At 48.8% G+C, this 27402-nt stretch overlaps 1 protein-coding gene and 1 long non-coding RNA gene across 2 annotated transcripts in view; one reads left to right on the top strand and one right to left on the bottom strand.

The window, feature by feature from the left end:
* TENM4 (teneurin transmembrane protein 4) overlaps nucleotides 1-27402 on the bottom strand; it is a 598010-nt gene that overhangs the window by 394882 nt on the left and 175726 nt on the right. The window lies entirely within an intron of this gene.
* LOC122199231 lies at nucleotides 18397-22722 on the top strand. The gene is made up of 3 exons (XR_006193430.1): nucleotides 18397-18477; nucleotides 21037-21880; nucleotides 22563-22722. It is a non-coding gene; the product is annotated as an uncharacterized LOC122199231 (long non-coding RNA).

Genomic DNA, 27402 nt, shown 5'->3' with positions numbered 1-27402 from the left:
AAAGAGACAGGAGTTGCCGGGTTTATGTTTCCCTTCATAACCTCAGTTTTCTCCTCTGTATATTGGGGTGGTGTGAGGGTCATCCCAGGTAATCCATGCCTGAGGACTGCCTCTATGTACACACACACACACACACACACACACACACACACACACACACGTTGAATTCAAAGTACTCTGTCAAGGGCTTCAAGTTCTGTAAAGTGTAATGATCGCAAAGCCCTTTGGGGAGGAATCGAGAGGGGTCCTTGCAGCAGACAAAGTTTGTTCACAAAGGTATCCCAGAAAGGGATGCCCAGTTGCAAAGCAAGGGAGAAAGAAGTGGCTTTGGCAGAATTTCACTTATATCTCTGTGTATGCAAGCCTCAAAGAGGTGGAGGGAAAGGCCCATAATGATGGGAAAACCCTAACTGCCTGAAGCTGCCACCATTTCCAATAATTAAAGGCAGACTTAATAGATATTAGGGCCCTCTTTCCAGCAGCTGGGTGGTCAGGCAATTTTTATTTCAATAATTAGCTGCTGTAAGTCACACAGAGCTGGAGACAGATAAAGGCAGGGCCAGGCTCTCACGGAGCTAATTGTGCCCAGAGTCCTACACGCCTAATCAAGCCTTGCGCTGCTCGTATCCCTTTCATCCAAGGCCTCAAAGGACCTTGCCATCGGTAATTAAGTCTCATAAGTGCTGCAAGGAAAGGGATTCTCCTTGATGGTCTGAATGAAGAAGAGGCTGCTGGGGTGGAGGTGGGGCAGGCAGCCAGGTGGCTGGCCCCAGGATGAGGAAAGAGAGCAGGAACAGGCCCCAGCCTCCGAGCCTGGGCCCTTCAAGCCTTTGGCTACTGTGTACTCTATCCTTAGGCAGGAAAGCTCGCAGACCTTGTGGCCTCAATGGCCACCTCCTGTTGAGTCTGGCTCAACCTGCCCCGAACTGGAGACAGCCCAGTTGTCCACGGAAAGCCTTTCCAAATGTATCAACCTGGATGGTCTCTGGTCGATGTATTTGTTAGACACACAAGGTCAGGCAGGGGTCATTCAGATACCACTCTCCTAGAGTCTTAGAATTAGAGAGGAACATAAAGGATATTAGTCACCCAAGCCCCATCTGAAGCTTGGAATCCTGCTGTGAGTCCACATGAACACCAGGAAGGTTTTGCTTGATCTCGGATGATGGGGCATTCACTCCTGACACACTTCATCCTCTAAGCAGTGGCCTTCAAAGGTTAATAATAATAATTCTTCTTCTTCTTCTTCTTCTTCTTCTTCTTCTTCTTCTTCTTCTTCTTCTTCTTTAATGTTTTATTTATTTTTGAGAGAGAGAGAAACAGAGCTCGAGCGGGGGAGGGGCAGAGAGAGAGAAGAAGACACAGAATTGGAATCAGGCTCCAGGCTCTGGGCTGTCAGCACTCACGGACTGCGAGATCATGACCTGAGCCGAAGTTGGACGTTTAACCGACTGAGTCACCCAGACGCCCCTTCGAAGGGTCTTTCTGATAGCAAAAGCTAAAATTTACTGATTTCAAGAGGCTTCTTGCTGGTCCTAACTCTGCCTTAGAACCTCGCAAACAAGCCTAATCCCTTGCCCTGCCCCCGCTCTAACCCCAGAATAAGATTTCTCTTTCTCAAGCTTCAGAAAGCAGTGGAGCACAGTGGTAAAAAACACGAGCTTTACATCAAAAGCACAACCCAAAAAGAAAAAAAAACTGATAAGCTGGACTTCCCTGAAATTCAAACCTGTGCTCTGTGGAAGACTCCGTTACTAGGATGAAAAGAAAATATTTGCAAACCGCATATCCAACAAAGGTCTAGCATCTAGAGTACACAAAGAGTGCTCCAAACTCAACAGTAAAAAACAACAACAACAACAACAACAACGACAACGAAAAACCCTCAAACAGCCCAATTAGAAAATGGCCAAAAGACATGAGCAGATATTCACTGGGGAGGATACACAGATGGCAAATGAGCACGTGAAAAGATGCTCAACATCACCGGCCGTCAGGGACATACAAATGAAAACTACAATATCCCCACGTACCCATCAGAGTAGCTAAAAGAAAAAATAGTGATAACTCTAAATGCTGGCAAGGATGCACAGAAACTGAAGAGCACACACATTTCTGGGAGGAATATAAATTAGTACAGACCTTCAAAAATACTTTGACACTTTCTCATGGAAATAAACACACAATTCCTGCACAATCTAATGACTGCGCTTTGAGTGTTTATTTCTCAGAAGTGAAAACTATGCTCACACAAAAACCTGTACAACAATGGTTGTAGAGGCTTTATTCATTATAGCAAAAAAAACGGACAGTCCGGATGTCCTCCAACAGGCAAATGGTTAAATAAAGGGAACACCATGGAATACTATTCAGTGAGAAAAATGAATGACTAATGATACTAATGACTCTCTAGAGAATTATGCCGAGTGGAAAAAAAAACACAATCACAAATATTATGTCTTATATGATCCCATTTGTGTAACATTTTTGACATGACCAAATGTTGGAAATGGAGAACAGATCAGCAGCTGCAAGGGGTTAGGGATGGGGCAGGGGTGAGAAGGAGGTGGGTATGGCTATAGAAGGGCAGTGTGAGAAATCCTGTGGTGCTGGAAAGGTCCGCTATCTTGACTGGACACACTAAGCTACAGGTGATAAAACAGTACAGAAGTAAACACACACATACACACCAGTAGGACACATGCAAAACTGGGGAAATCTACATATAATGAATGCATTGTACCAATGCTCCCATCCTGGTTGTGATATCTGCTCTCTTACTGATGTTGTGCAAAATGTTACTGCTGCGGGAAACCTGGGTAAAGAGTACCCAGAATATCTCTGTATTATCTTTTACAACTGCCTGTGAGCTACAATTACCTTTATAGAAACTTCAATGATAACAATAGGTTTTGTGAGTCCAGAAGACCGGGGCTTGAACCCTGACCCTACTAGGTACTTCCTGTGCAACTCTGAACAAAGAAACTATCTGAGACTCAGTTTCCTCATCTGTAAAATGAAGATAGAGTCCAACATCTTACATGGCTGTCCTGAGGCTTACATGAGGCAAACCTTGGGAATGTTCTTTAATTCCGTACCTGGTGCATAAATAAGTATTCAATAAATAACGGTAATAGATGTTACAAGATAATACAGGAGAAATGGCCCTGTGCCTTCTCCTAATTCAGTGCCCGCTCACCTTCCTTCCACCCTGGCCATCCTTCTCCGAAAAAGTTCCTTTTGATCAAGATCACTCTTTAAAATACCAGGGTTAAAAGCTGCGATGCAGTGTCAGTATCAGCAATGCTCTGACATCTTAGTATTTCTAGCCACACTGCCATACTTTACATGGGTTTGTTTTTGACCAATCATTAGCTTCTCATTTTCTGTGTCATTTATTTTCCCCCCAATAACGTAGCGAGCTGCTCAGATCCATAGTCACTTAACAATTCTTAATCAAGTACTATGTGCAGGTACAACCAACACCACCGGTGTGGTATCACATAATGATCACAAAGTCCTTGGGATAATGGGGACGTTAGGTGTGGTGGGAGACTACTCTAGAAATGACACCTCCCTGTATTTTACCCTTGTGCAGTCTCCCACACTGACTCCCGGGTTGTCCATTTTGCACTGGCCGAGGGGCCCAGGGGACATTAGCAAACGGGATTCAGAAGCGTGAAATACCCTTGAGTTTTGGGTTTGCCTTCTCTGGCTACTTTTGGAAAACATCTATCATATAAAGAGACTCAGGCTGGCCAGCTTGTTGCTAGAGGCAGAGGGCTGAGCCTATGAGACCCCTGGAGATTGCAGCCTCATGAGTGAGCTCAGAGTAAAACTGGCTGAGCCACCTAGCTCTGCCCAGCCTAAATTACTGACTCTTAGAAACCAATAAATGGTCATTTTAAGCTGCTATGATTTGTGGTGGTATATTACATGGAAAGGCTAACTAATGCACATGTTATAATTCCCATGTTACAGATGAGGAAAGTGGGGCTCAGATCATTGAATTACCTTTAAAAATAAGAGGAAAGGGCTCCTGGGTGGCTCAGTCGGCTAAGCATCCAGCTTTTGATTTTGGCTCAGGTCATGATCTCATGGTTTTTGAGTTTGAGCCCCCCGTCAGACTCTGCGCTGGCAGTACGGGGCCTGCTTAGAATTCCGTCTCTCCCTCTCTCTCTTTCTCTCAAAATAAATAAATAAACTTTAAAAAAACCGAGGAAATGTCATGAGAACAACAAGGATAATAGCTAATGTTTAAACAGTACTTCGGAGCTTATAAATTTCTTCTACATGTTTATGTGATTTAAATTCATCAGCCTATACTCTTTTTGGAAAGGTATCAACGTGATATTTATATTGTATTTATATTTCAGTAGTTGCTTAATTACATGCTCCAGACTGTATGGAGATAGGGATCACGTCCATCTCGTTCAGCATCGTTCAAACTTTGAGCCTTGCAAACAGTGGGCACTTAATAAATAATGACTGATTAATGGAACAAACACCTCTGAGTAACTATGTCATGGTCCTGTATTAGATAAGAGGACTGATGTTCACAGAGGTGAAGTTCCTTGTTTCAAAGTCGCACAGCTACAAAGAGGCGGGGCTTAGATGCAGCCTACGTCTTTTGACTCAAAGTGCAAAGGTTTGCCTTAAATTCTCTGCGTATCCCGAGGGTGAGACAGACAAGGAAATGAATAACTACCCCACAGTTAGGAGGGAATGTTGTTGGATGAATTCCACATGTTTAAGGAATGTCAATCCCCATGCTAAGAGGATTCTGATCAAACCAAGCTTCCACTGAAGCAAAAATATGTTGCAGCGTGAACCCCAGTGCCTGGGATCAAAGATGCCTGTTGGCACAAATCCCACGTCAGCGTGTACCATCCAGCCCCCAACCCCCACAGGGCACCCCAATCCAACACAAAACTCTCCAGCAAACACAGGAACACTGAACAGCTCTGCCCTTGGCCCTAGGCCAGGCCGCGTGCTCCTTAGCGAGGGACCAGCAGATATGAGGGATGAGCCCTTCAATCTCCTGTTCCAGGAGCCCCCTTCCTTCTACCTGGTCTTTCCCCACTGCCCAAGGCACAGAGATGACATTCTCAGAATGCTCTTATCGGCTCTGCCCCGGGAGCCCCAGACTCTAGCCGAGGAGGTTCTGTTTACCCTCCCAGCCACCACCAGGAACAGAGGAAGGAACAGTACACTTCCCAGGCTGCCCCGGCACCACGGTGGGCTCACACAGACTCAGCAGAGCCTCTCCACCTTCCCACAGAGCCCTGGGGCTGTCTTCTCCGTGGGGAAGCTCTGGCCTTTGGCCCCTCTGCTGGCTAGTGTTACACATGGCTCACTGCAGTCCTGGCTTCTTGGGGCCACTCACTTTGTTCTCTTGATTGTGGCTCTATATTCGGTTTCATTAAGAAACTGCTTGTCACTCTGTTAATTCTGGGGGTTTGGGGTTGTTAACCTCAGTTCACTGTAGCAGTCTTTCTGGCTCCTCCAGCCAGGAGAGGAAGTAAACCGGGGCTATGCACTCCTCTCCAGGGCTGGAACGCAGCGGGGTCACGGCAGCTGGGGCCCAGCCTGGCCCGTACTAGCCAGCACCAGCCCAGATTTGTCTAGTACGGTGTTTCTAATGCAAAGTCCCTTCTCATCTCAAAAAAGTCATGGAGGCCCCGAATGCTGAATGCACATCCTCTCCGTCCCCAGCTTACAGAAGAGGACATTCCCAGGCAGACGGAAAGTCATACGTAGTAGCTAAGAACCAGACTGCTAGGGTTCAAATCCCAGCTCTATCACTGCCCAGCCGTGTGCCCTGCACATGTTACTCAACCTCTCTGTGCCTCTTATTGTGAAGTAGTTATAGTCACTGTCCCTAGCAGACAGGGTTACTGGTGGACTGAATAAGTTAATATGTGTAAAATACTTAGAACAGACTTAGCACTTGGCTGCTATGATGATGATGACAAAATACTTCATTCCAGCCCAGGTGCAGCTCTGGATTTCTCTACTCCACACATACTGCTGCCTTCAGACAAAATGCCCCTGTTGAGCATATATATTCATTCATTTAGTCACTGAACAAACATATACTAGGAACCCACGATGTGCCCGGATCTATGCTGGGGTGCAAGGTGACAAGGGTTTCACTATTGTCCCAGAAAGACAGAAAACACACCATTGTTTTAACTGGTGTTAAACTGGCATTCCAGTTTGAATCTCAGCCTTGCATTTACTAGGTATGAGCCAAGTCACATGGGGCCTCACTTTCCTGATCTGGAAGATGGGGAGTTATTTATACCCCTGCCATCCTGCCTTTCGTGAGGACCCCCATGGTCATCTGGGGGCCTGGACAGAGGGCGAGTGATGGTGTCTTCTCTGAGCCCCGGCTCTGCTCCAGCTCCGGCTCGCAGGAGGGGAGTGGTCCCTGAAGCAACGGCCTGTGCACAGTCAATGTGCAGTCCTGTGCTTCCCCAGAAACTCGAGCTCTCTCAGAGAGAGGGTTTTAATTGGCTTAGGCTCTGTGCCCACTCCAAGGGAGCATCACAAAGCAGGGATTAGCCCCCTAGGAGGGCCAGGCCCCACAGACAGGCCAAGTGGCTGGAAACCAGCCTGTCTGCCTCGACCTCCCAGTGTTGCTCCAGAGATGGGCTGCCTTTCCTTCTCTTCCCATCCCCTAAGGGCAAGGGGATGGTGTTTAAATCAGACCCTTGAGCTGAGAAGCAAATGGGAAGGGCCTACAGACGATGTTTAGCACAATCTAGAAACAGCTCAGGCTTAAAGTTCACAGTCTGTGACAAACAATGGGATTTACCAACCCTGGGGTTGCACGGAGAAAACATAACGCTGGGGTCTTTCCTGGACTGGGCACTTTATAGTTTATATGTCACTGCCAATCACACTACTTCTGTTCACACTGTCCTGCTCTGAGAAGTAGGTTTTATATCTTTATTTCAGCAAGGAAGTGTGACAGGCAGACAGGGATGTGGGGTGCTGGCTTAGGAGAACTGACTTTGATAAGTGGTTTCGTGATCCCAGGCCAATGACAATAACATCCGAATGATGAATACAAACCAAACAGTCAGTCTCATTTACGGGGCACCGAGCACGTGCCTGATAATACTTGTTGGCCAAATTATTGCCATTTTATATAATTTGTGGCTCAGAAGGGGCAAGGATTTGCCCTAAGTCACACAGCTTTACCAGGGAGCTAGGATTCAGAGCCCCACATGGAGAGTCTCATCTTTTTGAGCTGTATCACAGAGCTGATCTGATAAAGATCAGTTGTGTTCAGAGGTTAGGAGTGTCACAGGAACAGGTGGGTGTAGCTTTGAAACTGTGAAGCACTATGCAAATATTTGTTATTCTTGTTGAGGAAATTAAGGCTTCGAGAGGTGAAACGATACGTCTAAGGTCACCCAGCTGGCAAAGAGCAGACCGGGACTTGATCCCAATGTTCTAATGCCCACTGTCCCTTCCACTGGGCTGCAGCTGCCATCTGGAACACCTGCCTACACAGAACAAGATATCTGCAGGAGCAATCAGGCTGATGATATTTAAATACGTGGCTATTTGAAAAATACAGCGACAAGCAGTTGAGAATAAATGCCAAACCTCTAACTGGTTAGGAATACCACCTGGGGGCACAGAGATTTGTCAGCCTGACTGACGCTTCCTGCTTTCATGCAATGTGCAGAGACACTCATGCAGAAGCAAGGCAGGCTGCGAGCTGGCAACAGTGAGCGGGAAGAGGGCCACACGGCTTAGAAAACAGCACTGGCATCCAGTGCCTCGCTCATTCTGTGTCGCATCCCTCTGAAGGGAAGATTTGTTATTCCTGTTTTCTTGATGAGAAGCCAAGGCCTGGAGAAGCTCAAGACTTATCCAAGGTTGCACAGTAATAAATGCCTGAGCTGGAATCTAAACCCACAACTGTCTTAGTCTAAAAATCTTGACTCTGTCACCTGCCCATCTCTGCTGTCCACGCCACCTTTGCTGCTTGGGAGGGAGGTGGTAATAGGTGTCTGGTGCTCTGGGATCTCAGTCCCTTGGTCCGTTCTCCTTGGGACCTGCTGGCTCACATGTCTACTTCTGTGCATCATCTTTCCCCCACTGCCAGCATGACCCTGTGCTGCACACAAGGAACCCTGAGATGGTCTTTGTTCATGGTCCTATCCTGAAGGACTGCACTGTCTAGCACGGGAAGCGGAGCCAGAAGCAGATAATCTCCATTCAAGATCCTGCAGAGGGGCGGCCTCGTGCAGTCTGGAGGTGGGGGGAGGAGTCAGGCTGGCTTCCTGAGGGCACTGATACTTCCAAGAGTCTGGGCTGCAGTGGGAATCTGCCAGTCATTGGGAAAGGGGAAGAAGGGGAAGGAGTGGGGTGTCAGGTACCAAGCCCTGACCCCTGTGCCAACCAGGGCACTACTTGTTTTTTATCTGATTCGCATATTGGGCCTCCATTTAGGACTTCATTTAAGCAATCAGATCCTTGGCCAAAAACAAGTTAGAAAACCAGTGCGTTAAGACATATTCTCAGTTTAGATTGGCCCAAAAGAGTGTTTTATATAGTACTGGCTTATCAGCCTGGCATAACTTGAGTCATCTCTTCTTCCGATTTTCTCGTTTTAAAAGTCTATCATAAATGGCTAATTTATTCCTTTACATGTATCTATTGATTATCCGTTATGAGCCAGAAACCATCTCAGGAGCTGGAGATATAGAAAAATACATCTGTTATCCTGTTTGCATCCTTCTACCCTGCTGGAGCTTCTTCACAGCTTTTGAGGTGATTGTTCTAAGAAGAAAATCAGACTATAATCATGTCCCCGTGCACAACCTTCAACGGTTCCCCATTGCCTAAAGTGTTGCTATTCAAAGTGCAGCCTTGAACTACATACAGATCAGCAGCACCCTGATTTCCAGGAGCTTGTTAGAAATCAGAATCTAAGGTGCCACCTCAGACCTACTCTTACCAGAATCTGAAATCACATCCCCAGGTGATTCATGACTTTGGGATCTGAGACTCATAGGACTATAGGATGTTAACATGGCCCTTCACACCCTGATACCTGTGTTACCTGTACTGTCTCATCTCCACCCTCTTTTCTCAGACATTATACTCAGTGTCAGACTGCTCAGCCCACCTGTCCTCTCCTGCCTCCAAGCCTTTGTACCCATGGGGCCCTCTGCCTAGAACACTCCTCCCCCCACACTGGCTGCCAGCTACAATTCCTTCCCTTCCCAGAAAGCAGACTCAAATCCTACTGGAGCTTCCTCAGATCCCTTCTCCCCTCCCACCTGCCAGATGACTTCATTGCCCCATTATCCCATCACTTTCCAGCCAACCCAACGTCTGAGCATCTGCTAGAGAGCTCAGTGCTCTGGAATTCGTGTCTGTCATTTAGGTGGATGCCTGTCTCCTTCAAAAGATGAGGAGCCCTGGGGCAAGGGATGGGCCTTTCCTTCTTTATATCCACCCAATCTCTGTGCTGCCAATCAGTGGGGATGCAGACAGGATTCAGAGTCTGCCTTGAGGAGCACCCGTCTGGTGGCGGGGCACACTGGCTTTCAAAGTTATGAAGGCGAATACGTGTTCTCGATACAGGTTTGTGGTGATGAAGATGGTCACTGAGCTGAGCCATTTTCAAGGCCAATGGATCCAGGTGCCTTTGCTCTTTGGGCAAATGGTCACTGGATCCCCTTCCTCATCTCTCTTCCCATCAGACCTGATCATCGTCCCCCAAAGGGGCATGCCTGGAAAGGGATGATCTTCCTCTTTTGTAAGTAAAGCAAGGAATCGGTGGCCAAGTGCTATTATTCCCATCCTGTGCACCAGGGGGCAAGTGAATAAATTAATCAAAGTCCCCAGTGACAGCATGAGGACTAATTAATTAATTAAGAAAATTCATTACTTAATATATCCATGGAACATTTACCAAATGCCCATGTTGTGCCAGGCTATTGAACTAGATGTCTGGAGCACAAAGATGTGTGACTTCAGCTCCCCGCCCTCAGCTGAGGTCAACCTCTCAGCTCAGAAGAGGCACCTTTTAGAGTCTGGAGGACTGGGGTCTATTGCTTACCGCCCCGCTAAGTCACCCCACTTCTCAGACCTTCATTCTCCTCACCTGTAATATGGGGATTTACAATCCCTGTGTTGTCTTAAAAACTTGAGAGGCTCAAACAGAATCACAAATCAAAGTGCTTAGTAAACTGTAAAGTGCTATACCACTGAGGTAGACTACTGCAAGTGGCCAACCCCAGAACCATTCTCCACCCCCTTTCCCAAGCTAAGGCAGCCCAGTTTTGTTTGGGAAATCAACATGCTCAGCCCCAGGCAACATATCATGATTTCGCAAAGGCAATCAAGCCCATTTTCTCTTTGGCAGATGCTCTATTTCCCAGCTTCCCTTACACTAATGATAACCATACGACCCAGTTCTGGCTACCAGACGACAAAGGAAGTCCACTGGCAGAGGAAGCTTCTTTTTTTGTGGGGGGGGAGGTGTTATAGGGGACACAACCCATCTCCTTCTTATTCTTGTCTTAAACATGATGGCCATCTTGGGACCATGAAGCGACAGGTATGAGGACCGAACAATCACTTTGTAAGGATGGTGGAGTGGATCCGCGTTCCGTTCTCACTTTCTCAGTTCCTGAGGTGCCCACCCCACTCCAGGCCCCATCCTCCTTCTCCTGTGTGGTGGCTACAGCCTCTAACCAGATGCTGTCTGATGATAAACTCTGAGGGTCAAGCTGCTAAGATGGAAAAGTACGGGGAGCTGCTGATCCTGCAAACAGGTAGTTATGGTCCTATGTGGAAAGTCTTTGGAGCAAACAAGAGGGGGGCCCCAGCCAGGTGGGAACAGATTAGAAGCAGAAAAAGCTGGGGAAGGGGTTGGAACTATCCCCTTGTCTCTGTTTCATAGGTGCAAATCTCATCTGCACAATTGTCCCAAAGACAGGGGTCAGGCTGTCTCCTCTTAGAGCCTCCACGGCTCTGAACTCAATAAACACGAAATCATCACAATGAACATGAGTGTGTCTACTGAATGAGGCATATCTCTTGCCTCATTTAGTTCTATCAAGAGCCCTTATTTTATAGATAAGGACACTGAGAGTGCAGGAGGTGACATGACTTGCCCAGGGTCACATACTTGAATCAAGGCCAGGCCAAGTCAGGTCTTCCTCGTGGAAGGCCAATGCTGTCCAACATGGTGGCCACTAGCCACGCACAGCTGGTTAGATTAAAATTTCAAATTAAAACGACGTAAAATGCAGTTCCTAAGTCACACCAGACACATTTCAAAAGTACAAAAGCCACATGTGGATACAGTGCAGACACAGAACATTCCCATCACGGCAGAAAGGGCTGTAGGAAAGCATGGGTTCAGAAGCTTGGGATAATCAGAGACTAATCCATAGGTTCCCGCCTGGAGAGGGTACAGGGATCATCCCTGCACAGTGATCCAAGCATGGGGTCTGGAGGCAGACAGCCTGGATGTTTGGGTTGAGGAAGAAGAAAGGAGGGGAGAGAATGTTCTCTGAGGGCTTACGGTACACTGGTCCCTGTGCAGCGTGCCTTACATCTGCTAGCTCATTTAGCCCTCATGCCAACTCTACACCATGTCGCTTATTAGTCCCGTGTGTCATGTGGAGAAACTGAAGCTCCGGTCTGCGAAAAGACTTGTGTAAGGTCACACACCCGGATCTGACTCCAAACCCGGGCCCGTCTGCCATGCCTCTCTCCTCTAGGGTGCCAGGTTTGAAGGCACTTCCTCCCCTCTTTATTTTCTGAAGGGAAGAGATGAATCTTTTCATCAAAGGAGAACCAAATTCCACTAGTGGTGGGGGTGGGGGGTGGGTGGGCATTGCCCACATAGGCCCAGAGGCAGGCCCCTTCAGGGTAGTTCTGACTGTCTCCCTAGCCTGGGAGGCCAGGTCATAGGGCAAACTCATTTTTTCCTGGGCCTCCCTTCCTAGGCTGGGCTGTTGTTATCAGAGACCTCTGTAAATCAGGCCCCAGTCACCCCTGGAGACTCCAGACCACGGGGGACGAGCTCCTGCTGTAAGAAGATCAAGCTGTTCAGGCTCTCCCAGGGAGCTTGTGGAAGCTTCAAAGGCTGAGGCCTGATTTACGAGACTGCTGGCGGCTCCATGCTGTCCCGGATCAGTGCCTGCACACCAGCTCCAAGCTGTGCAACAGTCCAGGGTTGGGTCAAGAGATCGGAGGCCAGACCCGGCTCAGGGCCGGGCCTGTTCTTTCTTGCACACGTGATGGCTTGGAGTTAGCCGCACCTGGTGGCAGATGTGTCTCTCTTCAAGCTCTGGATCGGCCTGGGCATTGTTGGTCCTGCCTGATAGAAGATGAGGAGAGAGGGCGAAAAAGTAAGGGCCTGGCCACTCTTGGAAATGGGGTCCGGCTGCAGTCAGGAAGCTCAGCCTAGAAGCTGCCCTATGGCTTGGCTCCAGTCTTCATGGCAACCCTTCCAGGGAGCTGTGACTCTCCCCTCTTTATAGGAGGAAGTGTAAGTTCAGAGAGGTCAAGTGATGTGCCCAGGTAGTAAGCAGCAGGGCAGCATTTGAACCCAGGTCTGCCATCAAAATCCCTGCTTCTTGTAGCCTGCAGAATGCACAGTGCCCCATGCTTGGCAAGTCTTTCTTGACAATCAAAGAACAACACTCACCACTTATTAATCTCATAGGAAGGATGCATTTCTTTATATTCTCCCAAGCTCTTTCATAAGTTTGCATGAGCGAGAAGAGACTGTCTGATCCATCCCTGGGAAGCGGTAAAATGAAATGAGCCCCCTTGCCAGGGTGGACATCTGGGCCTGCAGCCTGCCAGGAATGCCGTGGGCAGGGTGACTTCCTGAGGTGTCTTCCAGCCTGCAGCCCCTACAGTGACTGGCCTGGCCCTCCTCATGGGAGGGGAGCACACTCCCCACTGCTTACTGAAGCCTATGTCTATGGTTCCAAGCAATCGCACTTCTGCTTGCCAGGTAAACACACCCACCAAGGAGGTGCCAGGACAGCCAGTTTTCACAATTTCTGTCGGTAACCTGGCAAAGTAAGTATTTTTACCTGATTTGCAGAAGCCCAGAGGGGTTAGTGCCCACAGCTAGTAAGTAGCAGAGCTGGGGTCCCGCTGTATTTGCTTCTAGCCCCGTATGCCCCCATCGTAGCATCTAGTCTCTAATGACTGGCCAGTGTTGGTTCACCCTGTGAAGGTCTAACATGTGCCCACGACCTGCTGCCCCTGCTTCTCTGCCAGCTGGTGACTCACATCAGAGTAGATGTCACAAGCATGGATTCTATAGTCAGAGCCTGGGTCTGGATCCCAACATGGCTTCTACCAGCTGTGTGACTTTCTAGAGGCAACTTGACCTCTCTGAGTCTGTTTCCTCTTCTGCAAAATCGGGATACTGCCCGTGTGTCTCAGGGACCTGTTGTGATGAGAATCATCCCCAGGAAGCACGTAGCACTACACCAGCTTTTGCTAAGCAGTGGACAAACGTTGACTGTCACCATCGCTCTGCTTCCTCTGATGGACAGTACGGGGCCGACACTGAGTCCACAGTCAATGAAGAAGGCCTGCTGTTTAACATGGAGATATACCCGGATGATGCATTGCCAAAATGTTGGGTAAAACCGCTGTTGTTATGAGGGAAATTTCCAGATGGAGCTCATCAACACAATCAGTCCAAGAGCCCAGGCCTCTAGGGAGTCCCCTCTACCCCCCCCCCCCCACCACAGTTTGCAGCTCCCTTGCCTACAAGGCCTTTCCGAACCAGGAAAGCGCCAACTCTCCCCTTCCCCTCCATGTGCTTCAGACCTCCCCTGTGATCTTTTTTTTTCAGGACAGCAAAGCAGCTGTCTGGACGACACCCAGGGCAGCCATTCCTTGGGAAGTGCAACCTCCCTCCCCCAAGGCTGGGATGCCAGAAGGACAAACCCAGCGGAACATATGGATCCTCAGCCCAGTAAGGTCAACAGCTGGCCCACTGGCTGACTTCTCCGTTCTTCAGAATATTCTGGCAACGAGAAGACACAGTCTCAGCAACTTATAGAAAATTTCCCAGGATATCCCAGTCTCTAGGGGAATACTTTGTTCCTTTCTCACACATTTAAATCCCTCTTCTTGGAAGAACAATTATTCCAAGATGCACACACACACACACACACACACACTTTTAATTTGTTCCTGTGTGTGAGTAAGTAAAATTTCATTGATAAATCTAATAATAGCAATAACTAACATTTCCATATGTGCTAAGTGAAAAGTACCTATTAGAGTTGTCATCTCATGTAGTCCTCACAACATCACTTGAGATGGGGCTCTATTATCCCCATTTTACAGATGAGGGAACCACAAAGGTGGGCTGACGGGGGCAGAGCAGGCTGCTCATCGGCAGTGCTGATCTGAAGACCCCAGAGCCCGGGATCCCACTCCCTTCCCAGTGCCTCCTCCCTGCACTGTGCTGACGGGGTGAACCAGCTAGAGAGGTTTTCAATCCTCAGGTATGTTTTTTTTTTTTTTTTTTTTCCTTTGGGCCTGTAAGGTTGACAAAGACAGGTTCTTTTTCACCACTGGAGTCCGTGACCCTGGAGGTTCAGGAAGGAACCCAGGGTTGTTCGTGCACTTTCCAACATGAACCACCCGCCGGCTTTTCGGGGTAGCTCAGCCCCTGCCAGGCATCCCGTCCCCTGGGCCTGGCGCCCGGGAACCAAGCCTCAGAGTTCAGCTCATTCCCTCCAGCGCAGACATTTGGAAACTGACATTTCCCACATTTTCCCCGCACAAAAGGCAGGTTGTATTTTTGTCCTCTTCAAAATATGCTAAAGGAATTTCTTGTTCCTCCTGAACTTTCTCCAAAAATAAATAGAAAAAGTGAACGCCATTTTGCCCTGTAAGCTGAGAAGAGAAAAATCAACACTTGGGGTGGCATTTCCAAGATGATACAGGAGACTGAATATGCGGCTGGCTCTGTCTCAACACCGTTTGGCAACCTCGGGGATACAGTACACAGTATTTCTCACCCCAAAATTCCTCATCGGGTTTACGTGCACCTGCTCCTTTTTGCTTTGAAACCAGATCTGAAACAGGTAAGAGGCCTTCATAAATGAGCACTGCCTGGATGGGACATCTGCGTTAACAGACCAACCACACCCACATAAAACATAAACATAAAAATATACAGGTAATTTAGTGAAACAAACAAGACAGGGGCTCAAGATAAACTAAACTGGTAGCATAAAGGTTGGGCGCAAGGAGAGGAAGGAAAGTATTTATCCCATAACCCCTGCAAAGAGCTGAGCGTAATTTTCATGGTGCAGGGATGATTCTCAACTCACGGAATCGCCCGTCCTCAGGATGGTCTGTCCAGACCCCTGTGTCTGCACCTTCAAAAGCCTCCATGTGAGTCTCCTGTGACTCCTCCGCCCCACGTCCCAGCTCCGTGAGAATCATCTTTCACAAACACTGTTTGATCAACTCTCTCCCGGCTTCTCTTGTCCTCAAAGCCAACCCCCTAGCTCTGCCCCCAGGACCCTTCTCCCAACCAGGCCCCTCGCTCCTGGCAGCCTCCTCCCTCACCTCTGCTCATCACTCCCTTGGAATGTGCTTCAAGCAAGGCACCTGGCTGTGTGCTGTCCTCCACTCAGGACAGTCAGAGAACCCCCAGGTAGGAATCAGGGGGCTCAGCTACCATCCACTCCCACCCATTCTCCCAGGAGGCGGGGAAAGCCTGACAGACGCTTGACAGAGAAGCATCTCACACTTGTTCCCACCCCTCCAGGAAGGAGGGCCTCACCACTCCCACAAGGAAGAGGAGCAGAAAGGGGTCAAGGCTGGCAGATGAAAGTCTGCATCCGTCCCCATATTCCCCAGTTGCTGTGCCATGCTGGGCAAGTGACAGGCCCTCTCTGGGCTCAGACCTTCCAAGTCCTACCTCAGAGCCATTGAAAACATCATGAACATCATCCTCGTTATCTCAAGACAATGTCAGTGTGAAAAGAACATGGTGTTGGTTGTAGCTAGAAAGACCCAGGTTCTAATTCCAGCTTCAGAACTTGGGGAAATGAGTGAACTTCTCTGAACTTCACTTTCCCCAGATGTAACATGGGGATATAAACTCCTTCCAAGGGTGACTGTCTGGACCGAATAAGATGAAACCTGTAAGAAAGGCTTTATAAACTGTTTAATTGGTAAGAATGTATGCATTTACTCTGCTGAGCTAAAGACTGCCTCCTGGTAATTCACCCTGTGGCTGCAGGTGCCTCAGACATCACACAGCAATGTTCCAGTCTTGCCATTAGGGCCCCTGGGCCTTCCCGCCTCCTGTATGAGCAGCTTCATTCATCCCTCAGCCATTCTTGGAGCAGGGCAGGGGGTGTCTATGGTGTGCTTCTGGCAGCACCCGGGCTCCCCTCCTGGTGGGTCTGCATTTGAGAACGTGCTGCTGGGATTTTCTTCTTTGGGGATATAGCCCCAGTGCCTTTGCACCAGCCCTCCTCTCCTTTGCAAGGCCTCCCTGAAGTCTCCTTGTGGAGTAACCCATCTCACAGGTCATGCCCTTTGACTTGTCATGCCTCATGCCATGAGTTTAAGGTCTGCAGACACTTAAGTCATAGACTTGGTGTCCTCTCTACCTGTGTGACCCTGAACTGGTCATTCCCTCTCCCACAGGACCTTGCTCCCCTGGAAGGAGAATGAAGGGATGGACAGTGGCATCATTGGACCTATGAACTGGAACTATTACATGCAGATTTTTACCAATTGGATTTGACTTTAATTCCTCATCTACTTTCCCCTTTAACTTTTTATCAGAGCTTTCCAGGGATTTAGAAAGGACCTGGACTAGAGTCCTTCACAGTTGACAGCCTGTGCATCTATGTGCTCTTTAAGGTTGGGGCTGGGTCCTTGGAGACCTTTTTAATCCTTGTGTCAAGCTCAAACTGGCAAAGGCCATTGTTGTTTCCCACACATCTGACAGACAACACAGACAAGCCTGCGACCACAACTTGGCTCTTGTCACTCTGTACCCTTGTATCTGCCTAATGAACACCTGTACTGCAACCCTCACGGGCACCCATATGGGTTTTAATGATTACAGAGCACTCTGGTTCTCATGCATGTGTGTGGCCATTTGCTGCCCCCAGGAGACATTGTCCACAGAATTTTAGCAGCAGTAAAGGGCCACCTGGTTGACCACTTTCACACCAGGGCCGATGTTAGTCCCTTTAGCAACCTTCACTTGGTTCTTTCAGATGGAGCAGGGAGAATGCCACTTATCTCCTTTCCACCAGTTTCCCTGTCTATAAAATGGGGGTGGGGGCTTCTGCGCACATCAAATAACATCACCAGTGTAACAGAACAGCATCTATAGCACACAGTAAGCACTTAGTTTTGCACTTTTCACAACTCTGTCAAAAACAAAAAAACAAAAACCTCATCGCCCTTAGCTCCCTGCCCCCTCCTACACGTCAGTGACATCTGGTGGCAGATCAGGGCAACCACAGGTGTGGGTACCCGAAGCTCCAGACCTTTCAGGAGCCTAGCCCCTCTCCTTTCAGGGATCGCAGGGATCACAGCAGTGTTGGCCAGGATGTCTGAGGATGCACACACTTCCAGATTTACCATCTAACTTCATCCCCACTCCAGCCTTTAAAGGTGAATAGGTTAGTAACAGTAATGAAGGGAGGATCACAGCCAGTGGTGGAACATGGAGAAGACAGTAAATTGCTTGAGATCAGGGAGTTTCCCACCATACCCCTACACCTACGACACTGCTTGGAACACAGTAAGTGTTCAGTAAATATTTGTAGAAGGAACGACCATTTTAGAAAACTCTAGACTATGCAAGTCCCTTTCCAGTTCAGAAGTCCACGTGGCGAAGGGGCTTGCTCCAGGGGACACAGTGACAATACCACTCCCATGAACAGGTTTAACAGGATGTGCTCCCCATTTCCTCCCCAGGGGTGTGCACGAGTTCCCAGCCCTCCACCCTCCTTAACTGGAAAGGGATTCTGCCTGGGGCCTCAGTCCCTCTTCTCCAGGCCCCTTCCCACCCCCAGGAAAGGTCACGGCAGACAGGTGCATGGCAAGGCTCAAGGACTGAAACGCGAGAGGCATGCAGGTGGTGGCTTGGGGGCGGGGGGGTATTTTGCTGAGAGAGGGCTGAAAAGTGGTCCCAGTCTATGTTATGAACTTAATGTTAATTTGTGTGTTGCAACCTAATCCCCATTGTGGTGTTATCAGGAGGCGGGGCTCTTGGAAGGTGATGAGGTCACGAGGGTGGGGCCTCACAAAGGGGAACTGTGCCCTTATAAGGGACCCCACAGGGCCGCCTTGCCCTTTCAGCCATGTGAGGTCACAGTGAAAAATACATCTATGAACCACAAAGGGGGCTCTCAGCAGACAATGGATCTGCCAGAAGGTTTTGATCTTGGACTCCTAGCTTCCAGAACTGTGAGAAATAAATTTCTGTTGCTTATAAGTCACCCAGTTCATGGTATTTTGTTAGTCGCCCAAGCTAAGACAAGGAAAAGCAAGAGAATGAGTGGAGAACAGTTACCTGAAATGAGAGATTGGGGTGGGGACCCCACAGGCCTTCAAAGATAGTATCATGTTCTGTTTCTTAAGCTAGCTGGTAGGGAGGGAACACGAGAATTTATCATTATTCTTTAAATTGTACACATTTGTGGGGCGCCTAGGGGCTCAGTCTGTTAAGTGTACGACTTCGGCTCAGGTCATGATCTTGTGGTTCATGGGTTTGAGCCCTGCATCGGGCTCTGCGCTGACAGCTCAGAGCCTGGAGCCTACTTCGGATCCTCTGTCTCCCTCTCTCTGCCCCTGCCTTGCTCTCACGCACGCTCACGCACGCACACCCTCTCTCTCAAAAATAAATAAACATTGAAAACACGTGTTAATTGTACACATGTGTTATAAATACTTGTCACTATGAAAGAGTATAATTATGGAAAGACTTCATAGAAATCTTTTAAAAGAGACATTGAAGCTGATGTCTATAAGTGCAGGAGAGGGGGACTCAGAAAACACAGATTTCAACAAGTTTTCCTATGGATTTGGTGTCTCCTACAACATCAAAGGAATGTAAGTGGAAGTCTCAAGCTACTCTGAAAGTATTTCTATTTATTGGACAGTGTCTTGACCTCGGCATACCCCAGGGCTGGCACACAGGGTCACGGCTTTATAACCCTTGTGTTAACTTGACTTTGAAACCTACTGACAAGGCCGAGAGGCCCTTGAGCACTGGAAGCGGAATTTAAGAAGCAGCTGCATCCCATAGCGCTGAGTAATCCTGAACAGGTGCCTTCGCTTCTCTGGGCTCCTTGTATTACGTGGATCAACGATATTCGTCGCCTCACCTCCCTTCCAGGGCTGGTGTGAGGATTAAATGAGAACATGCAAATGAAGGTGCTTTGTAAAGCAGAAAACACGGTGTGACTGTAGGATGACTATTACCATAACTACTCCTGGCAGAAAAGTACTCTAAAAATGACATAAAGTGCCCCCCAAAATGTGAAGCATTTGTATTATGACTGGGCATAACTTTCAGCCAAGGTTTTCTGGAACGGAATCAAGTTCTCATACTACTCCAGCCAAAACAGGTGGAAGGTACACTTAGCAGCTGTCTTCCAGATCCACAAGATTTACGATGAGAGGCCGCACGGCACCATGGCTACGGACCGACTCCATGCCCGACAGTGTGTGTTCATATCCCAACACCACCACTGACTTGTGGGACAAAGTATGACCTTGGGCAAACTACGTCACCTCTCTAAAACTCAGTCAGCCCTCTCGTGTGTCCAACGGGGAAAATAATAGCTACTTCACACAGCTCTTATGAGGATTAAATGTGTTAGTATGTACAGTGCTTTTGAAACAGTGCCTAGTATAGAGTAGACCCAATATTAGCATGATATAGCTTTCACGTCCTGAGGGGGAAAGCTAACCAGAAAGAAATAGGCAACAGTTGCAGTCATCAATTGGAAAGCTGGGCTAGACACTTGGAAGGACCTTCTGGCAAAGCTGCATAGTGTTCATCACGGAATTGGGAGGATCTGCAGTTAGCACTCTCTTGGCCAACTGTGGGCTGGTGAGATGGAGACCTTTACAGCAAGCCGAGGCTCCAACACTCTTCAAAATTACAAGCGGTAGGACCCTGGGTCCAGTAGGAGCCAGAGCTGAGCTAGCTAAAGGCTTGGCAAATGCTGACAGAGGATCTACAGCCTTGTCCCCTCAGTGGACCTGTATGTGAATCTGGGGGGTGTCATGAGGGCTCAAGAAACAACACATGGGAAGCACAACACATGATGGTGCCTGGCAGACAGAAAGCATCATGGTCATTGCTACTTCTTTTGTCTGTCCATCTGTCCATCCACCCCTCCTCAAGTGATCATTCTATGGCAGTACCGTCCGCGAGAAATTTCTGTCACAATACACGTTCTGTATCTGCAGTCATTGTCCCTACGTACGACTAGCTACACGTGGCTGTGGAGCACTGGAAATGCGACCAGTGTGGCTGAGGAACTGAGGTTTTGTTTATGTTTTATTTATTTTTTATTTTTTTATTTTTTTTTTAAATGTTTTTATTTATTTTTGAGACAGAGAGAGGCAGAACATGAGCAGGGGAGGGGCAGAGAGAGAGGGAGACACAGAATCCGAAGTAGGCTCCAGGCTCCGTGCTGTCAGCACAGAGGCCGACATGGGGCTCGAACTCACAGACTGTGAGATCATGACCTGAGCCGAAGCCGGACGCTCAACCGACTGAGCCACCCAGGCGCCCCTATGTTTTATGTTTAAGTTTATTTATTTATGTTGAGAGGGAGGGAGAGAACAAGTGGGGGAGGGGCAGAGAGAGGGAGACAGAGGATCCGAAGCGGGTTCTGCACCGACAAACCGTGAGATCGTGACCTGAGCTGAAGTCTGATCCTTAACTGACTGAGCCACCCAGGTACCCCCGAGCAACTGAGTTTACATTAATTTAACTTTTTTTTTTTTCAGGTGTTCTCATAGCTTTTCAAAGAGCTATTTAATTTCAATTAATTTAAATAGCTACCTGTGACCGGTGGCTACTATACTGGACAACATAGCATGTAGCCATGTCATTTCTTGGCTTAAAATCTTTCCAGGTCTCCAATGCCTTTGACGTCCCATCAAGGCCCAGCATAATCTCCAGATGAGGGCTGTCCTCTGCGCACATCCTGTCCTGCAGCCACCATTCCACACCATTCCCTGCATACACTGGCTCGTGCCTGTGTCCTTCCACTCTGAACACTCTTCCTGCCTTGTCTGCCTTGGAAGCTCTTCCAGAAGCTTTCTCCCACCCAAGCACAGATTGAGGCTACCACCTCTGGCTCCCCCAGCCTCCAGGGCCTCTCCTCACCCTGGCATTTACCAAAGAGGGTTATACTTGCCTGGTTACAGGCCTGTCTCCCTTTCTGGTTGCTCCCCAAGGATGGACCAAGGCCGTGTTGTAAGCATTTCGGTCCCCTGGTCCCCTGCACCAGGCTTGGCCATGGCTAGTGCTCTGGGAGCATAGAGATCCATGAGACACAGTGCATCCTCATGGTCCCCCAACACCCCCCTTTAGGAGGAAGCACTGACTTCCACCGAGGTCCTTCCATTTCCCAAGCCTGGTCCTTTTAGTATTATGGCCACATTATCACTGTGTTTCGTCAGTCCGAGGACGCCAGCAATTGTAAGAATCATCGTCAATTCAGCAACAGACTCTTTGAGAAGAGAAAATAAAACGCAATGTGTAAATGACACATTGATTGCAATGACAATCACAATTTCCGCGCTCAGAAATGTCAAAATGCAAAGGAGGAAAACGGCCTCAGGGAAGGTAAGGCGAACCATGAGCTGGCCTCGAGGGCTACGTCCTTCTAGAGAATCAGTCAATGGCGGCACATGGAAGGCACTTTCCGCAGCTCCTTGCTTTCTTGTTCCAACTGCTCTCTGACTGGTCCCCAGAACAGGAGCATTCACATGTGTCCTATGAGTTTTTGAATGGATCAAATAGGTATCTGAATAACATTTTTTATCTGATTATAGAAGTAAATACATGGTTATTGTACAACATTCTTTTTCATCTCAGGGCCTTTGCACTGGCTGTTTCTTCTTCCTAGAACACTCCTATCCTGGATTTCTTCTGGTGTCTCTCTCTCATTTGTCAGGTGTCATTTAAATGGCCCCTTTAGGGGCACCTGGTGGCTCAGCCAGTTAAGTGTCCGACTTCAGCTCAGGTCACGATCTCACAGTTTGTGGGTTCGAGCCCTGTGTCGGGCTCTGTGCTGACAGTTCGGAGACTGCTTCGGATTCTGTGTCTCCCTCTCTCTCTCTCTGCCCCTTCCCTGCTTGTGCTCTCTCTCCCTCTTGTGAAAATAAATAAACTTAAAAAAACTTAAAAAATAAAATAAAATAAATGGTCGCTCTCTAGGGCCTCCTTCCCTTGCTAGCCCAGCCGATGTTGCTCTTTCCTCCTGAGTCAGTGTCTCTCAAATTAATGATCTTGTTTTTCTTCCCAGCCCTTATCAGCATTTGGAATTAGTTGTGTATTTTTTATTCTTTGTCTCTTCCCGACAAGACTGTAAGCTTCTCCAAAGCAAGGACTCTTCATAGCAGGGACTCAAGAAATTTTTGTGAGTAGCAGAAAATACGAAAAAAAAAACCATAAAGAAAATAATAGATTCCTCGTGTCCCCACTAATGGGAGAGAATTGTAACTAACATCCAGTACATGGCAATCCCTCCAGGCCTTTCTGCGTGTGTGTGTGTGTGTGTGTGTGTGTGTGTGTGTGTGCTCACACACATCACTTCTTTTTTCTTAAGATGCAACCTCTTTATTTATATTACTTTGTAATCTTCTTGTCCCCCCGCCCCCCGCCATTTACCACATCATAAATATCTTTCGCAACTATCTACTCAGCTGGCTGTCTCAGTTTTTAGGGAAGGCCCACTGCTTCCTTGCATAGAGTAACCCCCGTTTGCTTATCCAGCCCCTACAGGTGGCATTTAGGTGGTTCCAGTCCTCCAGGGCTGCGAAGGAGCATCTCCGTGCAAATAAATATCTTTGCGTGATTGTCACTCAGGTCCATTAAAGTGCCATTACTGGGTCAGAGGGTCCGTACATTTTACCGGACTTCGGGTAAACAGTCAAAACGGGACACTTTTCAGGTGAGGAATCCTCCTGCGCACAAGAACTTTACAAGGTTCAGAGGGAGTTGAGGAAAAGATAAGCAGGCCCATCTCCCTCACTTGCGCCACTACTACTGTCTAATTGGAGAGATTTACAAAGTCTCCCAGGGACCCGCACTTGACCCAGAAGCCCTGTGAAGGTCCTAAGTCCTTTCTAATAGCCTCCTGGTGTATCCATTATAGGCTTGATTGTAGCAGGCTTATGCTAGGCCTTCTTTGTGAAAAATGAACTATCTAGGAAGGTCGAACTATCTTGAGAGATTGTATCTTGAAACATGTAGATATATACACGCAGATGTTAGTAGAGTGCAGTTCATAATTATATTCTGTAATTACCCCTGACTGAACCCACAACTTAATATAGCACAGGTGTGAGCTACCAACTAACCCCAATTTCAGGTCAAAAGGGTGAAATCACTCTTTTCTCCCTCTCAACATAGTTAATAGCTAGTGTAAAACCAATGAATATTATTTGGCTTCATTTGGAACTCCATTTGTGTCGCTGCTTCCTTGCAATTCATATCGTCTGTGTCCCCAGACAAATCCAGTCTGACACTGGGTACAATTCTCCCGTGTGGAAACTCAGTAACAAAGGATGAACCCACCCTGTAGGTTTACACCATCAGAATCCAATTCTCCCTGCCCCTCCCAGCTCTGGCCTCAACTGCCTTCGCTGCTGTCAGATATCAGTGGTGCTGATCCTTCATATGTAAAGAGCACATCACAGGCTATGATACACATACTGGATCCTCACAACAGCCTTGGAAGGTTGGCCAAGCAAGGTCATTACAGTAACCCTTATGTCACAAATGGGTCAACTGAGGCTCAGGGCAGGAAAGGACATGCTCATAGAGCAAACAGGAGGCAGGGGACAGGCTGAATCTATACCTTCTGATTCCTAGTTCAGAAGCTTTTCCATTGTATGAGGGTAGAGCCGGAGGGGCCTGACAAGTAGCCCAGCCTGGTAAATGCCCATTTCCCCTCTTCTCCCATCTAGCCAGCTTCAGCCTTATGGGGCCCACCTAAAGGAGACCCTAAACTTCACTTTGGCAGATGCTGACCTAAATCAGACAGGTAAAGGGCTGATTCTGGGCAGCCCTCTGCACCAGTGAGGTAATCATGCGGCTGGGTGATTGGGAGAACCGGCTCAGGGCTGGGCACACTCTAGTTACTACTAGGAATTCTCTTATTTAATTGGCTTACTTAGCAAAACACAAAGTTGGCAACTTTATACTGGAATTTTACTTTTCCATGAAAATCCGAAAACCACTGATTCACACAACCGCAAACAAGAAGTTACCTTATTCTTTTCCAACTACCTAGAATTTAGTCACTCTGCTCGTGTTTCAGCCGAGCTCTTTTTTAACCCTCAAGGTAGTTGCATCAAGTAGGGATTATTTCCCCTCTTTTACAGACCAAGCAAAGTTAAGTCATCTGCTCCAAGTCACACAGCTCGCAAGTGACAAAGGCAGGAAGCGTTGCTACCTGGAGTAGGAGGAGGGGGAGGAGGGGGAGGAGGAGGAAGGGGAGGAGAGGGAAGAGGGAGAAGAGGAGGAGGGGGAGGAGAGGGAAGAGGGGGAGGAGGAGGAGGAGCGGGAGGAAGGGAAGGAGGAGGAGGGGGAGGAGGAGGAGGGGGAGGAGGAGGAGGGGGAGGAGGAGGAGGGGGAGGAGGAGGAGGGGGAGGAGGAGGAGGAGCGGGAGGAAGGGAAGGAGGAAGAGGGGGAGGAGGAAGAGGGGGAGGAGGAGGAGGGGGAGGAGGGAGAGGAGGAGGAGGGGGAGGAGGGGAGGAGCACGAGGAGGAGGGGGAGGAGGGGGAGGAGGAGGAGGGGGAGGAGGAGGAGGGGGAGGAGGAGGAGGAGTGGGAGAAGGGGAAGGAGGAGGAGGGGGTGGAGAGGGAAGAGGGGGAGGTGGAAGAAGGGGAGGGGGGGAGGAGGAGGAGGAGTGGAAGGAGGAGGAGGAGGGGGAGGAGGGGAGGAGGAGGAGGGGGAGGAGGGGGAGGGGGAGGGGGAGGAGCAGGAGGACAAGGGGGAGGAGGAGGAGCGGGAGGAGGGGGAGGGGAGGGGGAGGAGCAGGAGGACAAGGGGGAGGAGGAGGAGCGGGAGGAGGGGGAGGGGAGGGAAGAGGGGGAGGAGGAGGAGGAGCGGGAGGAGGAGGAGGAGCGGGAGGAGGAGGAGGGGGAGGAGCAGGAGGAGGGAGAGTAGGAGGAGGGGAAGGAGGGGGAGGGGGAGGAGGGGGAGGAGCAGGAGGAGGGAGAGTAGGGGGAGGGGAAGGAGGGGGAGGAGGGGGAGGAAGGGGAGGGGGAGGAGGAGGGGGAGGAGGAGAAATTTCCTCAAACAGAGCAAGAATGCATCTGCTCATTCACTCACTCACTCACTCACTCACTCCACTAAACCTTTGCTGAGTACCCGCTGGGGAGGAAGCCAGCCTAACAGAAAGGAGGTGTGTGGGGATGGGCACTCCCAGACTGGGGTCCCGGCTGTGTTCCATGCCAGCGGAGTGAGCAGCCTGGCCACCTGACCTCCCAGAGCCTTGGTGTCTCCAACTGTAATGTGAAAATGACACACTTTCATCGTGGGGTTGCTGTGAGGACCACACAGAACAGCACGTGAGGAGGGCGCCTCACAGCGCCTGGAGTACAGTCATTGCTTAATGGACACCAGTCCCCAGCCTGTCCCTGAAATGAGAGCCATGGCAAGGTCACCGCCACTCAAGAGGTAGGGTTGGTGGTGCTCTTTGAGATCGTCCAGCTCAGTTTTCCCACTGTACAGATAGAAAAATTGAGGCTGAGACAGAGACAGTGACTTGTCCAAGGTTGTAGTGCAGGGTAATGGCAAAGATGGGACCAGAACTCCCATCTTCTGATCCTCAACTTCCGCTTCTCTCCTTGGCAGCAGGTTAGGGATTACCTTTCACTGTGGCAGCCAAGTAAACTGGAATGTAAGTAGACTGGCGATAGATGGAAGCATTAACGATATGTTGTTGCACAGCTTAAAGAAAACAGTAAGTTTTTGACCAGCGAGTAAATATCTAAAATATATTTTCTTGCTTATCAAACAAGTACACATCATCTACTCTGTGCCCACCAGTACTATGCTAAGGCCTGAAGAAACATGAACTCATTCATTCATCACTATAATTCTATGAGGAAGTTACTATGATTCCCACCCCTACGTTACAGATGAGGAAGCTGAGGCAGGGAGTGGTTAATCAATTTTCTCAGGGTCCTGCAAACACTAGGTTGCCAGAGCTGGGATTTGATCTTAAGCAGTCTGGCCCCAGAGTCCGTATCATAACCCCCACGCCATGCTGCTTCAGAACAATGACTTGCTTTCGACTATGTCTACAAGAGCGTACATACACATGACCTGACATTGTAATGCTAATCACAATCATAATAGCAATGGCAGAGAAAAGGATACAAATAGACAACTCCCTCTGTGATGCTTTTGGAAAACTTAATAGTGCCCACCCACGCTTCAAGACTAGCCATTCTCCTTATCCCTTTCTCGACGCCCTCTCCACTGCCCATGCCCCTCTTCCAGCTGGAATACTTGTCCTCTCTTGTCTGAATTCAAGCCTTGTCCTTCAACACTCAGCTTGAATGTCGCCAGCTCTGGGAACGTTTCTCAGATGATGTATCCTGTCACAGTGGGTCAACGTTCCCTGGGTCAATGTTAGTGGCAGAGCTTGACACTGTATCCCACGATGAGGATGGTAAAGAGGATGATTTTGCTGAAGGAACCCTCCCAGTGGTCTCAGGTCCCTCTCCAAACCAATAAGACCCCGGAATAAGATCAGCTATTACCTCACTGAGGCATGGATGTGTCCACTTAATGCTTGCAATGCCACAAACATTTATGAAGCGCTTTCTTGGTACATTCAGTAAGTGCTCCAAGACTTTGGGTCAAGTGCTGTCATCCCTGTTTGAGCAGGGAGGAGCCTGGCTTGGGAAAAGTCAGGTGACTTGTCCAAGGTCACAGAACCAACTGAGTGGTAAAGCTGGGTCCTGAAACCAGGTTCTCAGATCCCTTCTCCCAGGGAAAGCACTTCATATAACTGTCATAGTAAAAGCGATTCCAGCAAGAATCAGTAGTAGATCGGGGCGGGGTGACGGGGGGGGAAGGTTTGATAAAGAACAGGATATTCACATAGCCTTGAAGTATCTCCCTGT

The sequence above is a fragment of the Panthera leo genome, chromosome D1 (assembly GCF_018350215.1).
Source record: "Panthera leo isolate Ple1 chromosome D1, P.leo_Ple1_pat1.1, whole genome shotgun sequence".
In the NCBI taxonomy this organism is placed as follows: Eukaryota; Metazoa; Chordata; class Mammalia; order Carnivora; family Felidae; genus Panthera; species Panthera leo.
Note: the sequence above shows the minus strand (reverse complement) of the source record. Positions and strands in the feature narration are given on the sequence as shown.